Source organism: Symsagittifera roscoffensis, chromosome 10 (assembly GCF_963678635.1).
Source record: "Symsagittifera roscoffensis chromosome 10, txSymRosc1.1, whole genome shotgun sequence".
Classification (NCBI taxonomy): Eukaryota; Metazoa; Xenacoelomorpha; order Acoela; family Convolutidae; genus Symsagittifera; species Symsagittifera roscoffensis.
This window is the reverse complement of record NC_087071.1, coordinates 32499376-32515433: the sequence shown is the minus strand read 5'-3', so window position 1 is coordinate 32515433 and position 16058 is coordinate 32499376. Positions and strand designations below refer to the sequence as shown.

Here is a 16058-nt window from a genome sequence, read left to right as displayed (position 1 = left end):
CAACAAAACTTACATTTTGCTCCGATGGTCCGAATGCTTCATAGTAAGCGTATGAATGAAATATCATAATTTCCACGTAGCTTCTCTCTGGAGCACTGCGTCGATTTTTTGACTTTGTCAAATCCAAAACATTTGTGCTCTTCGAGAGATTGGAAACAACATTATCGGATATGTTTGGTTTTGTAGCACCGCAAATTCTGTTGTTTTTCAGATCCTTACGAATATGCTCATTCGAAAACATAGTCCATTTTTTGTTTTCAGTGTCTGTGTACAGGGTGAAAATTTTTCCATTCAAGGAAATCAATCCAGAAAGTTCTCGAATATTTTGAATTTTCTTTTCACAGAACTTGATCCGAACAGGGCTATCGCTTAGCGCAACTTTGTCTTTTAAAACGTATCCTTGGTAAAGACATTTCGTGATCGTCGACTTCAAGTGAGAACCGTGCAAGTTTCCTTTTTGCGTCAAAATTAAATCAATGTTTCCGATTTCGGTATTGTCAGTCGTCAAATGGAGTACGGTTGATTCTTTATCATCACTGGCTTCAGTTTTCACCGATGAAATTGTAACCCAAGATTCGGCCAGGTCCGTTATTTTCTCTGATTTTACCAAAACGAACAGCGCTGCCTGTACGTAGATAAAAAACAACACCATGTCTAGAAGTATATTACCATGAACGCAAGAAAAATGTGATTTTATAGATCAGAAAAAGTAGTTCTATAAAATATTTATAAGACTAGCATTGAATAAATATCAGACAATGACGCCATTCAGTTATTTAAAACGTGCTCCAAAAGTAGTCTACAAAGCGAAACTGAACTTAGGGACATGGTTGATGGAATATTCACGTACAAACGAGACCAATAACTAAAGATTCGACAAAACAACTTTGATTTGATGGCTGGCCTTACGCACGAATAAATTGCAAAACAAAATTATGTGAGTTTTTATTGCCAGGCTATAAATGACGATAATGTTTAGATATTCTTAGGGAGAGATTCGGAAGGAAAAAAAATTCACCGCAATACTGAATCACTTCAACATTTAAAAAATATATATATATTTAGACTAGCCTTAATTTTTCATGTTTTAAACTTTTTAAACTGAAGTGAAAAAAGTATTAAGAATCAGAAAACGAAAAATATTGAGAATCTGTTAAACACCATGAACTCTAGGTTGAGAAAGCATTAAAGTTACCCTTGCTTTACAGATTCTAGAAGAGACAAACCTTACTCTTCAAATCAAATGAGATTGTAAAATACGAATATATAATTTATGTAGTGTAATATAAGAAAACTAGGTTGTAAAAAGACAGCAGAAATCAAAAATTAGCAGCAACTTAATAAATTGTGTTTATCACAGATCGTTCGACAGCCGAATTTAACATGGTGTCAGACTGCTAACTGGTTTCAGATATAAAGTTGCTTTAGTCGACCCATGTCATGAAACAGTGACTTCATCCCTTCTTAGGCGGAGTGATCGAAGCTAATGGGGTCCCATGAACCCACTGGTTGGCGTTGGCATCGAGTCTTCCATCGTCGGTAACGGGATGGGCAACGTTGAGTCAAATGTGAAAACCTGTCCACTCTGTTTTGGAAAGTGGAGCTCTTCTGCGCTTACTTTTTTTACCGAGTACTTCGGCGGATCTCCCGAGAGCTTTCTTTGCTCTTGAAGTGGTTCTAGCTCAGTTCGAATCCCCCAGTGCTTTATAAGCGGTTTCTCCTAACGGTACGTTAGAATTGGAAATTTCGATAGATTTCTTTGGCGTCATTTGCGTTTCTGGAGAGTTTAAAACTATGTCTCTGTAAGAGGTCTGCAGTCTCTGTTTCTCTGTTTCAGATTATGATTGAATTTCAACTGGCTTCGGTATGATTTTTGTGGAGGGGCCTCCGTTTCTGACTGGGTTGGACTTCTTTGCGTTTGTCCTCGCGATCAACCACCAATTTTCTACTAATGTTTATGTAGTTTTTCGGTGTGAGAAAAAAATCTTAATGCTTTGGACGTAGAGAGGCTCCCATCATTGTCCCCGTCTGAGCGGATGATGATGCCTGATTATGATTCATCTCCGATTACTGCCGCATTTTTGTCATGGGTGGTCCGTCTTTTCTCGATTTGCTGTTCCCTGAGTTTTCCAGCGATGTAGTCCTTGGTTTCTTTTGGTCTTTGGGTTTAATTTTTTTAAATTTTCAAATATGAAAGGCGTGTTTTAATCATAGATGCTTAGTTTTCGACTTGAAATTTTCAGGTTTCTCATCGGCCTCATAATTGAGTGCTAATTATGAGACTGTATTCTTCAGTGCCGGAATTAACAAATGGTTTTTGCGCGTACATTTTTCGCACAACTATTGTTCTGTGTCCGAGACATGCATTTCATGCATTTCTAGGGCTTTTGGCCACTCTTCTGCCCGGTTGCGAGTTTTTCTACCGCCTTGAAATCTTTTTTTTTTGATCATACACAGTTGGACGTATTTTGGGCTGACTTCTCGGCCGTTGCCGCCTATCGGCATGTTTTTGATCCTGTCTTTGATATAACAGGTGCTCGTTATATTTTCTGCCTTGCTCAATTCTCGTTTTCATCATTGGAAACATTGCGACCGGAATTTCTCAAACTCATGGTCGGTTTTTGGTTGAGTTATTATTCAAACCGCTAGCTTTTATTAGTTTTATGCTTCCCAAGATGAACGTTTTCAATTATATCATAAGTTTATTGCTTCAGCTTTGTGAACTTTGGCTCTAACCGTGTCGCATCTAACTTTATTCTTGAAAAACTTCATTCGACTTTTCTACGTGTCCCAAGGCTCGGGTCTAACTGTTATACTAGTTCATTTTGGAACAATGTAACTTGGTCCGTTCCAATTACTTTTGAAAGGCTATGCAGGCGGATTTAAACTTTAAGATAATGAATGATTTAATAATCTGTAAATGCAAACTAATATATACAATTTTTCCCGTATTCATCTTCTATCAGTCATGCGAAATCTATATGTATCTCGTCAATCTCTCAGGAAAAGAAAGGGATTTTTCAGGTTTTTTTGAGTTTTTCAAGTTCTTACCACAAAGTGTACACTCTCTGCGATTGTGTTACTTTTTCACAATTTAGCTGTTCATATGCGACCACCCCAAGTATTCTACCAAGTTAAGCGTTTTTCTTCACCCGATAGTTGTCCTGTGCAACATAGTGACAACCGCTGACTCTAGAGCTTTTGGAACTGCCAGCGTAGAGCGGATTATGATGCAGTCATCTATTAGCGATGTAAAGTCCAAGAACTTATCAATGAGGAGTCCAGTTTTCTGAATGCTGCTCTGACGTTTGCTTTGGATACCGCTTTCATTGGGGTCAGAAGTGAGTCCGTCGATCGGCTGGGCCAGAAAGTTAAATTTTAATAAGCTGGGCTTTACCGGAACTCTGACTTCATTCAAAAATGGCGTTGGAACTTATTTTATTGAACATATATTCGACGTTTTTGAAGCTGCATACACGTTTGCTTTGACCATGCGTCTTCTCTTCTGGGTGCGAGAACTTTTAAATTTAAGCTTCAGCGGCTGTCTGACAAAATTCGATTTGGGTGGCACATCTCGTTTTTTGTTCAAAGCTAAGCTGCTCTGTTTTCCTTTAATCAATTCGATCCAATTTATCCTCGCTAATGACGTCACAAGCCATATTGAACCCTTAAATGAAGCTTATGACAAAAAACCTGACGTCTCTTTTTTTACTGAAGGGAATCAAATATCGGGTGTCTTAAAATCAAATCAAAAATGCCAACAGAATTTCTGGAACATGAAGAAAAAAATAATTGTTCAACAAAAAATCAATCGCTCACCTAGTGAGTCCTGGTTGCTTTATTTTGCATGATCTTTTTATATCACATACTATATTTTTTTACAAATGACACTGCCAAAAAACAATTCCAGTATCAAACAAACCATACATAAAATATTGATTGTTGGAGGTTCTACTTGTTGTAGACTCCCATGACTTCCAGGCAAGGTGTTTGTCGTTACTTCTTCTTCTTCTTCTTCTTCTTCTTCTTCTTCTTATTATTATTATTATTATTATTATTATTATTATTATTATTCTTCTTCTTCACGTTCGGACCTCACAATAATGACTCTTTTCTTCTTGTTTTCACCAGAAGAACTGCAACAATGTGCTGCAGAATTTCTTATTTTTTCAAATTTACTTAAAAGTAGCTGTGCGGAACACAGCTGTTTATATCCTGGAGAGAAACCACCGCCGCAAAACCAACAACTTTATTGGCTGGATTGCGACTATTGGTATCCTCTTTGATTGCCCGCGCTGAGATTTGTGCTCGGGGTGGGTTTTTTTTTCTTCAGACAAATTTCGACTTTTTAACTAGCCATTTTCGACGGATTTTTTTGTATATCATTCGAAAGGTATTGTTGTCTTGAGCTCAAATTTGAAAAGATATCTTACCTGTGATCATTTTTTTTGTAAAGTTGCGGGGGTTTAAAAATTGCCATTTTGGCCAATTTGGGACAATTAACGCGCGATATATTTCGCGCTATTAACGCGAAAGCGGAGAGTTAATCCGTCTCATAAATCGTTCCAAATTGGTTGAAAGAAGCTTATTTGTCATAATTGATTTGTTACAAGGAGCGAAATCTATCATTTAGTACTTTATATGGCGTGTGGGGGGATGGTTTTCATAAAAAGTTTCAAATTTTAGAAAAAAAAATTTTTCGTTTCATTTTATTGTTCCGACTTTCGATACGAAAGTAATTGAATATTTGAGCTCGGGGTGGGTTTTTTTTTCTTCAGACAAATTTCGACTTTTTAACTAGCCATTTTTGACGGAATTTTTTTTATATCATTCAAAAGGTATTGTTGTCCTGAGCTTAAATTTGAAAAGATATGTCACCTGTGATCATTTTTTGCAAAGTTATGAGGGTTTAAAGATTGCCATTTTGGCAATTTTGACCAATTTGGGACAATTAACGCGCGATATTTTTCGCGCTATTAACGCGTAAGCGGAGATTTACTCCGTCTTATAAATCGTTCTAAATTGGTTGAACGAAGCGTATTTGCCATAATTGATTTGTTACAAGGAACGAAATCTCTCTTATTGTACTTTAAATGGCGTGTGGGGGGCGTGTCAGAACATTTGTGTCCCAGACATTTATGTCCCGGCAAAAACGGTCCGAAATGCAAAAAGTGTCCAAGACATTTGGTTCCCAGACAAAATTATCCCAAAATTGTCCAGGCTATTGCCACACTAGTTAATGACCGGATTAATTTGATAAGCTCTCAATAGGAAGGATTAAATCGATAAGGCCACGCAACTGAGCACTTAGACCAGAAATTAATTCGCGTAGCAAGTTAGTGACGAAATTACCACAGGACTCAAATCATTTACACATACCTACACAATTATTGCTTGATTGATAATGTTGCCAAACGTAGACACGACAGATTATAATTTCATTGTTATTGCTCTCATGTTGACAATGGAAATTCTTATGACAAATAAAAACAACGAAATGCTAGTTTATGATGCTTACGCATACTTCAAAGATCGGTTTCTAACAGACACCTCAATTTCGTGGCGATGTGTTTTATCGAAATGCAATGGCCGTGTGCGCACTTTCCAAGATAACGTCACTATCATAAATAAACACAGTCATTTTCCCAATCCAGGCGATATTGAAAAACGAAAATTCAGGACAGCTCTCAAAACAAGAGCAGTTGTGTCAAATGAGCCACCCCGTCAAACAATTTTTCCGTACAAAGAGACATCAACAGAGAGACTGCAGCAGTAATCCCGAGCTATTCTGCCAACCAGAGGACAATTAATAGAGTCAAACAGGAAAAACGGCCCAGAATGCAGGAACCCCAATCCCTAACTGATTTTGAACTGCCAGAGTTGCTGAAAGTGACACACAGCGGCGAGCGTTTCCTTCATTTTGACTCTGGACCTAATGATACCAAGCGAATAATGGTTTTCACCACTCTTCCGGGACTCGACATTCTCAGCGGGGCTGATGATAGGTTCTGCGATGGCACCTTTTCTACGGCCCCGAGTGTGTTATTTCAGATATACACCATCCAAGCTTCAGTCCTATGTACACCAACCACGCTTCAGCTTATAAAAAACCTCTTTATGTCAAACTTGACAAAAATCTTTCAGAATTGGTTGCGGCCTACGACCCTAGTAAACTTCTGAGTTTCCTAAAAGGGTGCAGCAGCAACATCAAACTATAATTTAAAGTCAATTTATTTTCCAAAGTTGATATTGCGAAGCAATAAATTTCAATAAATTTTTCTAAGTTGAATTTTTTCCCAGAAAATTTCAAAATTGAGCTAGATCCGATTTGAAAACGGCAAAATGATCAATGTAATCAAGCTTTTCCCATCCTCTTCCCTTTTGGCTCAATCAAGTCAACCCATTTCAACTTTGCCCTAGTTTACCCATTTTTGGGTTTTTTAATTTCAAATATTGACTAAATTACGAAAGTTTTTTGTCGAGCCCGAGATTTGAACTTCAAACCTTTTGACCTTCTGCCTTGTGACTTCATCACTCGGCCAAATGCGCTTTTAAATTTCAAAATTTTCTTGAAAGTTTTGTCTCACTTTGACTGTTCTATGATCAATTGGTACGCATAAAATATACTTAACGAACGATCAAACAACCTCAAAAGAACAAAGCATTAAAGATCACAAGGTCAAATCAAAGAAATTAATTTCGCAAAACAATTTCGGACAATTTTGTCTGGGACATAAATGTCTGGTACAATTTTACAATTTCGGACTGTTTTGTCAAGAACACAAATGTCTTGGACACAAATGTCTATCCACCGTGGGGGGATGATTTTCATTAAAAATTTCAAATTGTAGAAAAAAAAATTTTCATTTTTTTTTTTTCATTTAATTTTTTAATGTTATTACTGCTCCATAAACCTTAAAAGGCAGTCGGAACATTCAGGGCTTCGCCTTGATACGAGCAGTCTTGTTTCCTTTTGTATTTCAGTCTTCTTCATTTTATCAATGAATCGATCTTTGACGACATGGTGTACCTCGCCTAACGTCCAATCACACAGTCTAGCAAGGAAAGGTTGTAAAATTGTCTTGAATCTTTTCATCGTTGACTATCTTTCTTCTCTGAAAAGAGAAACGGTTTTTCCTAGATATGTCTGAGGTTATTTCATTGCATTTTTCTTGGGTGTTTTTTGTAGGAACATTCTCCCTTCTTACAATCCTAGTGAGAAAACCATCTTGTTTTTGAGTCTCGCCTCTACTTTATGGTATTGTAATGTGGGATTATTGTCTTTCCCTTTTTAACGCTCCGCGTTTTTTCTTCGACCTTTCTGTAGTTTGCGAAATTCTGATCTTCCTTCTTTTCTTTTTGACAGCGTCTCCTTCTTTTGCACTTCTGTTATAGGTGAGTGTTCATCGTGTTTTCCCCTGGAAGATCCAGGAGCAGGTTTGGATCGCGATTCTCTTTCAGACTGACTGCCAACAAGAATTGACCTAGCCAATTGCCCCACGAATTCGGTGGAGGAAAACTGCCTTGTTTGAGCGGGTAGGTCGATAATCAGAGATTGCTAACAGCACCATGACAGATTTAACCCTCTAACTCAATGAAGGTTGCAAAATTCAATTATATAAATTATTGAAAGTAGTGTTTACAAACATAGACTGATAGTGTAAGTAGATAGTAGATTTCAAAAATTTATTCAATTTTTCAAAGAAATTTGCGTTCAACAAGGAACTTTCGAAAACTGAATTTAGCACCTTGACTAATTGCAGATTTTCAGACAGGTAGTTTGTATAAAAATTAATGAGTCGACTCAAGGTCATGAAACAATGAGCGTATCTTGTAATGTATAAACAATAAACAGCTTTGCTATAGCTAAACATTGCTGGGCTTAGCACCTAACGATAACCATGATAAATTTGACAGACTGCGCGTACCACAAAAAGAGTAAAATGATATTCTTCAGTAAAAAGCGTTTTCAAAAATAGAAAAAAGCTGTTTTAACTATCAAAAAACTTGCGGTGAGAAAATTGAAAGGTTTTCAATCACTTAAATGAAGAATTACAAAAAGTTCAAATTTTTTGAAAACATTTTATTTTAGGAAAAACAACAATTTAGTTCTTCAATCAAAGAAAGCTTCGTTATTACAAAAAAATTGAAGCTTTTCTTCAATACTGTAGCGAAATAGAGTGCAGGGGGATTCGACTCCTCGTAATGATTCGATCCTCTGCTGGCCCAAAGAACCACCTTCTGATGCTATTTTGAGTCATCCCTTTTTAGCGGATCAACTTTTCTTTTTTTCTAAAGGTGCCTTCGGCACAAATATATACTAATTGTCAGGCAGTTCTTAGGTCAACGCAATGTTTTGACCAAAGTTTTCCAAAATCTGCCTTTGTTGCTTGTTTTTTTAGAAGCTTGACCGTCACAGAAAAATTGCTCAAAATATGACCTTTTTAGTGATTTGGCGGAGCTCAGAAAATCAATATGGTCGAATTCAAAGAAAATTGAGATTGTTTTTTGAAAATCCGCACTCACTCGAGAAAATCTTTGATCCGCCTCTGCTTCCTTGATTTTGAAATCAATTTTCATATATTATTTTAGAACGTATCTATGGATAAAAATACATTTTATCTGTTTTCGTTTCTTATCGCATATGACAATTTAAATCTTCAAGCTAGAATGGAAGAGGTACTTAGTAGTTAATCAGTAATTAAATTGAAAGAATTATTATAACTCGTTCAAGCAGCTCCTAACCTCCCTCGGTTATGATATAAAATCCGCCAGCAAGGCTTACCTTAACCAGTAATTAAATAATTAATTTGACGGCTTCGACTTTTTTGAGAGCTGCACATAAAATTTTGATTGTCTGAAAATTTGAAATTAAAAATTAAATTTGAAAATCAATTTAACCTCTTCTCCCTAAAGTGTTAAATTGGTTACCTGATCCAAAACTTCATGAATCAAATTTTTCGAAGACTAAATGAATCAAATTATCTTCCTCCCTCTATAGCGCTTTAGAGGGAGGAAGATAATTTGATTCATTTAGTCTTCGAAAAATTTGATTCATGAAGTTTTGGATCAGGTAACCAGGTAACCATTTCAACACTTTAGGGAGAAGAGGTTAACTTGATTTTCAAATATAATTTTTAATTTCAAATTTTCAGACAATCAAAATTTTATGTGCAGCCCTCAAAAAAATTGAAGCTGTCAAATTAATTACTTAACTACTGGTTAAGGTAAGCCTTGCTGGCGAATTTAATATCATAACCGAGGGAGGTTAGGAGCTGCTTTAACGAGTTATAATAATTCTTTCAAGTTAACTACTGATTTACTACTAAGTACCTCTTCCATTCTAGCTTGAAGATTTAAATTGTCATTTGCGATAAAAAAACGAAAACATATAAAATGTATTTTTATCCATAGATACGTTCTAGAATAATATTTGAAAATTGATTTCAAAAACAAGGAAGCAGAGGCGGATCAAAGATTTTCTCGAGTGAGTGCGGGTTTTCAAAAAAAAAATCTCGATTTTTTTTGAATTCGACCATATCGATTTTCTGAGCTCCGCCAAATTACTAAAAAGGTCATATTTTGATCATATTTTCTGTGCCGCGGTCAAGCTTCTAAAAAAACAAGCAACAAAGGCAGATTTTGGAAAATTTTGACCAAAATATTGCGTTGACCTAAGAACTGGCTGACAATTAGTATATATTTGTGCCGAAGACACCTTTAGAAATAAAAAAAAGTTGATCCGCTAAAAAGGGATGACTCAAAATAGCATCAGAAGGTGGTTCTTTGGGCCAGCAGAGGATCGAATTCCTGCGAGGAGTCGAATCCCCCCTCCACTCTATTTCGCTACAGTAATGAAGAAAAGCATCAATTTTTTTTACTAACGCAGCTTTCTTTGACTGAAAAACTAAATTGTTGTTTTCCTTAAAATAAAATGTTTTCAAAAATTTTGAACTTTTTGTAATTCTTCATTTAAGTGATTGAAAACCTTTTAATTTTCTCACCGCAAGTTTTTTTGATAGTTAAAATAGTTTTTTTCTATTTTTTGAAAACGCTTTTTACTGAAGAATATCAATTTACTCTTTTTGTGGTACGCGCAGTCTGTCAAATTTATCATGGTTATCGTTAGGTGCTAAGCCCAGCTATGTTTAGCTATAGCAAATTTGTTTGTTGTTTATACATTACAAGATACGCTCATTGTTTCATGACCTTGAGTCGACTCATTAATTTTTATACAAACTACCTGTCTGAAAATCTGCAATTAGACAAGGTGCTAAATTCAGTTTTCGAAAGTTCCCTGTTGAACTCAAATTTCTTTGAAAACTTGATGAAATTTTTGAAATCTCCAAAACAATTTAAATCAACCTCAACTGTTTGCATTTATCGAAAAATTGTTGCAAAACACCACCACTAGGATTAAATAAACTTAAAGTTATAAGCGATTGGACACTAAGCCAACCTTATATGCGTAGACGCACTCTGAACTGAAAACAACAATTAAGTATTATCTATGAAGCTTAACTAATTCTTCAAAAGAATCAAAATGAATTAAATAATCCCATAAATTTTGTTTCGAAACGAAATAACTACCAAAATTACAAATTCACGCATTTGCAGCGGAGATTGAAAGATCTGTATGATTAAATTACCTATATCAAGATTGTCATGGTAGTTTTTGGGAAATTTGAAGAAATCCGAAAATGGTTGAAACGGTTAAATATTTCGTAATTTCATAGTGGATTCCTAACAAATTTGGGAAAATCACTTATGCAGGGCATACTCTTATAGATTGTTCTTTCGCTTGAAATCTCAGAGTTCAACTAGTTTTGAGGAAATCAAAAAACTTTCGAAACCGATTTTCCGATAAAACCCTTAAACTTAGATTTGGCAGGGTAGTTTTTGAGAAAAGCTGAAATGTTTTCAAAAACTGTCATTTTTCAAAACATTGGTTTTTCTTAATTCAACTTTATTTTCTACCAAAAGTAGGGCTTATTTGTGTAGCGGAAAAAAATTGGCACGTGATTTTTCCATTGAACTTTTTAACTCACATTTGCCAGAGTAATTTTTGACAAATGAACCCAAATAACAGTCAGAATTTACGAAAAATAATTCGTACAAAACTTTTCAATTTTTAAATAATTCGTAATTTTACGAAGAAAAAACTTTTTTGCAAAAATTAGGACGCAAGGGGTTTTGCCGAGAAAATTATTATTGACTGCTTCACAGATTGAATTCCTAGTCTCACAGTTCACATGGTAGTTGACCTACCAAAAGCAGATTTTGGAAAACTTTGACCAAAACATTGCGTTGACCTAAGAACTGCCTGACAATTAGTATATATTTGTGCCGAAGGCACCTTTAGAAACAAAAGAAAGTTGATCCGCTAAAAAGGGATGACTCAAAATAGCATCAGAAGGTGGTTCTTTGGGCCAGCAGAGGATCGAATCCCTACGAGAAGTCGAATCCCCCTGCACTCTATTTCGCTACAGTATTGAAGAAAAGCTTCAATTTTTTTGTAATAACGAAGCTTTCTTTGACTGAAGAACTAAATTGTTGTTTTTCCTAAAATAAATCGTTTTCAAAAAATCAAAACTTCAATAAGTCGCAGAGGCGAAGCTGAGCTTTGCATTTTTTTTGATACAACGCAAGTTTATTTTTGCGAGCTAGCGAATAGAAAAAATTTGTATAATTGAAAACAATTTGAAAATGTTTGTGGAAAAATAATTTCAGAAAAACTGTTGCAAAACACCACCACTAGGATTAAATAAAGTTAAAGATATAAGCGATTGGACACTAAGCCAACCTTAAATGCGTAGACGCACTTTGAACTGAAAACAACCATTAAGTATTATCTATGAAGCTGAACTAATTCTTGAAAAGAATCAAAATGAATTAAATAATCCAATAAATTTTGTTTCGAAACTGATTAGGCCAAATAAAGCGTCAATTCAGTGATAAAACAAGAAAGGATGAGAAAATATGCTACGTCAGGTTTAAAAATTTGAATAATCAAACCAGATACGCTTCAGCTACAACAAAAAAGCTTACAGGAAAAATCCGAAAGGTGAGAATCTATTTTTTTGCACACGAACAAAAATTGCTGAATTCCAATTCTCCCTCAAAATTGTTTTTCAATTTCAAACAAACTAGAAAAAAAGCACGTTCGGGTGGAAATGGAACATCAGATTTTAGGGTGCAAAGGCAAATGCGTTGACTCTAAACCAAGTAAGAAGGATACTGGAGGTGAAGGTTTGACACAGAGGCAAAACTGAGCTTCTCGCCATTTGCGATGCAATACAATAAAGACGCTAAGTCAAAAAGAAGTCGAAAAAGAAGCAGAAAAAAGTCGAAAAAACTAGATCTATCAAATTGTACAAAACTAGTTGTAAAAAAATGCCAAGAAAACAAAATTAGAAAAAAAACAAGAAAAAAATTCTTACCAAGCGGCATCAAAGCCGTAAACACCTGAGCAGAAGCCCTAAAAAGACTAGAAACCTAATGAAAAGTTCCCTTCCCACTCGAAACACAACCATATGCACAGAAAACTCAACCACTAATCAACAACGGACTAAAAACCGATATTATATCGGCCGAACCAAAGTCAATCAGCTGATCCATTGTAGACCAAAAAACTTTAGGCTGATAAAAAAGAAGAAACAATTTTTTTTTTGAAAATTGTCGAACAAAAGGAAAGAACAAACCTTCCAAAATTATAATATCCTTGTCTTGATTATGCCTCAAAAACAATTTCCTAGGTATAATATGCCAAGTAGGACAATTGAATGTAACACTAGAATCAAACAAGTCTAACAAAGTGGTAACAAAGCCAACAATTCTTGAGCAACAAGTTTAAAAGCAAGTTTTAATGTCCCCCTCAAAACAATAAGACTAAAATGTATTTTCCTATTCAAGCTTTTGAAAGTGAGGCCGCTAAACCGATAGTATGGGCCTAATTATTTCAAGCCCAATAAAAAAAGGGAAAACAATCAGATATACTGAAATCGGAGTTGGTAAATATACAACCAACATAGGACATGCACAAATTGTCGTCTATTAGCTGAGGAAAAAACAGAAGAGGCGATCATCAAAATTTTGGTCATCCTTTGAGCAAGGGAAAGGATGTCTGGGACATGGTTGCAACACCCTTGCTCATCGCAAGGTTAATATTAGAGCAAGTACTTTTCTCACAGTTTAATTCGAAAGCGCCAACAACAAAGTCGAGACATCAATCATCTGATAAATAGAGTGTTCAGTAGTTATTTTAAAGTAACTCCGGAAATGTCTCTTAATATTTTTGAGATTTTTAAAAATCGTCACTTGGAGCACCAAAAAAAATAAAATTTTGCCTGATTTCAAGCGTCTCAGAGCGAGGAAAACTAACGATTGTTTATAAATTCTCTTGCAGAAAAAAACTTTAAAAACAAAAGCCGGATTGGCCGATGAAGGAGAGAATTAAATGTGTTTTTTTAATTAATATTATTAAAAATTACAGCTTGTCGTTCGATTTTTTTTTGGCAAAAAAAAGACACATTTCCGGAGTTACTTTAAAATCGAACGACAAGCTGTAATTTTTAATAATATTAATTAAAAAAACACATTTAATTCTCTCCTTCATCGGCCAATCCGGCTTTTGTTTTTAAAATTTTTTTTCTGCAAGAGAATTTATAAACAATCGTTAGTTTTCCTCGCTCTGAGACGCTTGAAATCAGGCAAAATTTTATTTTTTTGGTGCTCCAAGTGACGATTTTTAAAAGAATTCCTTTTGATTACTTTTGATTTCATTTACAAAATTTTCCAAATACAAAAACTGCACCTAAAAAAAGAGACTCAAAATTCGCAAGCACGAGCAAAACAAGGGTATAGAGCTCTAAAAGTGTTAAATATGAGAAAAGGAAAAAAAAGTGATATAATTGAAATTCTGCAACATGCGGGAATCAAACCTCCTTTAACCCTTTATCGAGGTTATAAGTCACCCGTTCTAGCATCTGCACCATATCCGTAAACAATAATGAAACCCAAAGGGCCTCGCTGGAGATGGTAATGTTTGTTAACAGTTTTTTTAAAAAGGACTGATGAGGAAGGTAACTCGTTATTGGTCTTGTAAGTTGAACGTTTACTAAAATAGTGATTGGCGATCACCTACCAAAATTACAAATACATGGTTTTGCAGCGGAGGTGTGTTACAACGTCAAAAGTTGGACATTTACCAAAATGGAAATTGGCGAATAACTACCAAAAATTACAAATTCACGCATTTGCAGCGGAGATTGAAAGATCTGTTTGATTAATTTCCCTATATCAAGATTGTCATGGTAGTTTTTGGGAAATTTAAAGAAATCCGAAAATGGTTGAAACGGTTAGATATTTCGTAATTTCATAATGGATTCCTAACAAATTTGGGAAAAATCACTTATGCAGGGCATACCCTTATAGATTGTTCTTTCGCTTGAAATCTCAGAGTTCAACTAGTTTTGAGGAAATCAAAAAACTTTCGAAACCGATTTTTTGATAAAACCCTTAAACTTAGATTTGGCAGGGTAGTTTTTGAGAAAAGCTGAAATGTTTTCAAAAACTGTCATTTTTCAAAACACTGGTTTTTCTTAATTCAGCTTTGTTTTCTACCAAAAGTAGGGCTTATTTGTGTAGCGGAAAAAAATTGGCACGTGATTTTTCCATTGAACTTTTTAACTTATATTTGCTAGAGTAATTTTTGACAAATGAACCCAAATAACAGTCAAAATTTACGAAAAAAAATTCTTTCAAAACTTTTCAATTTTTAATTTTTCGCAATTTTACGTACAAAAAACTTTTTTCTGCAACAATTAGGACGCAAGTGGTTTTGGCGAGAAAACTTTTATTGACTGCTTCACAGATTGAATTCCTAATCTCACAGTTCACATGGTAGTTGACCTACCAAAGGCAGATTTTGGAAAACTTTGACCAAAACATTGCGTTGACCTAATAACTGCCTGACAATTAGTATATATTTGTGCCGAAGGCACCTTTAGAAAAAAAGAAAAGTTGATCCGCTAAAAAGGGATGACTCAAAATAGCATCAGAAGGTGGTTCTTTGGGCCAGCAGAGGATCGAATCCCTGCGAGGAGTCGAATCCCCCCTCCACTCTATTTCGCTACAGTATTGAAGAAAAAATTCAATTTTTTTTTAATAACGAAGCTTTCTTTGACTGAAGAACTAAATTGTTGTTTTTCTTAAAATAAAAAGTTTTCAAAAAATTTCTAATGTAATTCTTCATTTAAGTGATTGAAAACCTTTTAATTTTCTCACCGCAAGTTTTTTGATAGTTAAAACAGCTTTTTTCTATTTTTTGAAAACGCTTTTTACTGAAGAATATCAATTTACACTTTTTGTGGTACGCGCAGTCTGTCAAATTTATCATGGTTATCGTTAGGTGCTAAGCCCAGCTATGTTTAGCTATAGCAAAGCTGTTTGTTGTTTATACATTACAAGATACGCTCATTGTTTCATGACCTTGAGTCGACTCATTAATTTTTATACAAACTACCTGTCTGAAAATCTGCAATTAGACAAGGTGCTAAATTCAGTTTTTGAAAGTTCCTTGTTGAACGCAAATTTCTTTGAAAACTTGATTAAATTTATGAAATCTACTATCTACTTACACTATCAGTCTAAGTTTGTGAACACTACTTTCAATAAATTATATAATTGACTTTTGCAACCTTCATTGAGTAGAGGTTTAAATCTGTCATGGTGCTGTTAGCAATCTCTGATTATCGACCTACCCGCTCAAACAAGGCAGTTTTCCTCCACCGCATTCGTGGGGCAATCGGCTAGGCCATATCTTCTGGGCAGTCAGTCTGAAAGAGAATCGCGATCCAAACCTGCTCCTGGATCTTCCAGGGGAAAACACGATGAATACTCACCTATAACAGAAGTAGAAAAAGAAGGAAACGCTGTCAAAAAAACAACGAAAGAAGGTCAGAATTTCGCAAACTCCAGAAAGGTCGAAGAAAAAGCGCGGAGCGTTAACAAGGGAAAGACAATAAATCCCATATTACAATACAATAAAACGGAGGCGA

General features: G+C 35.2%; 2 protein-coding genes across 2 annotated transcripts in view; both read left to right on the top strand.

The window, feature by feature from the left end:
• Positions 1 to 16058, top strand: part of LOC134855152 (serine/threonine-protein kinase RIO1-like) — a 127196-nt gene that overhangs the window by 716 nt on the left and 110422 nt on the right. The gene's annotated exons all lie outside the window — the stretch shown is intronic.
• The window catches only part of LOC134855149 (histone acetyltransferase KAT6B-like), a 228685-nt gene that overhangs the window by 114357 nt on the left and 98270 nt on the right, over positions 1 to 16058 (top strand). The window lies entirely within an intron of this gene.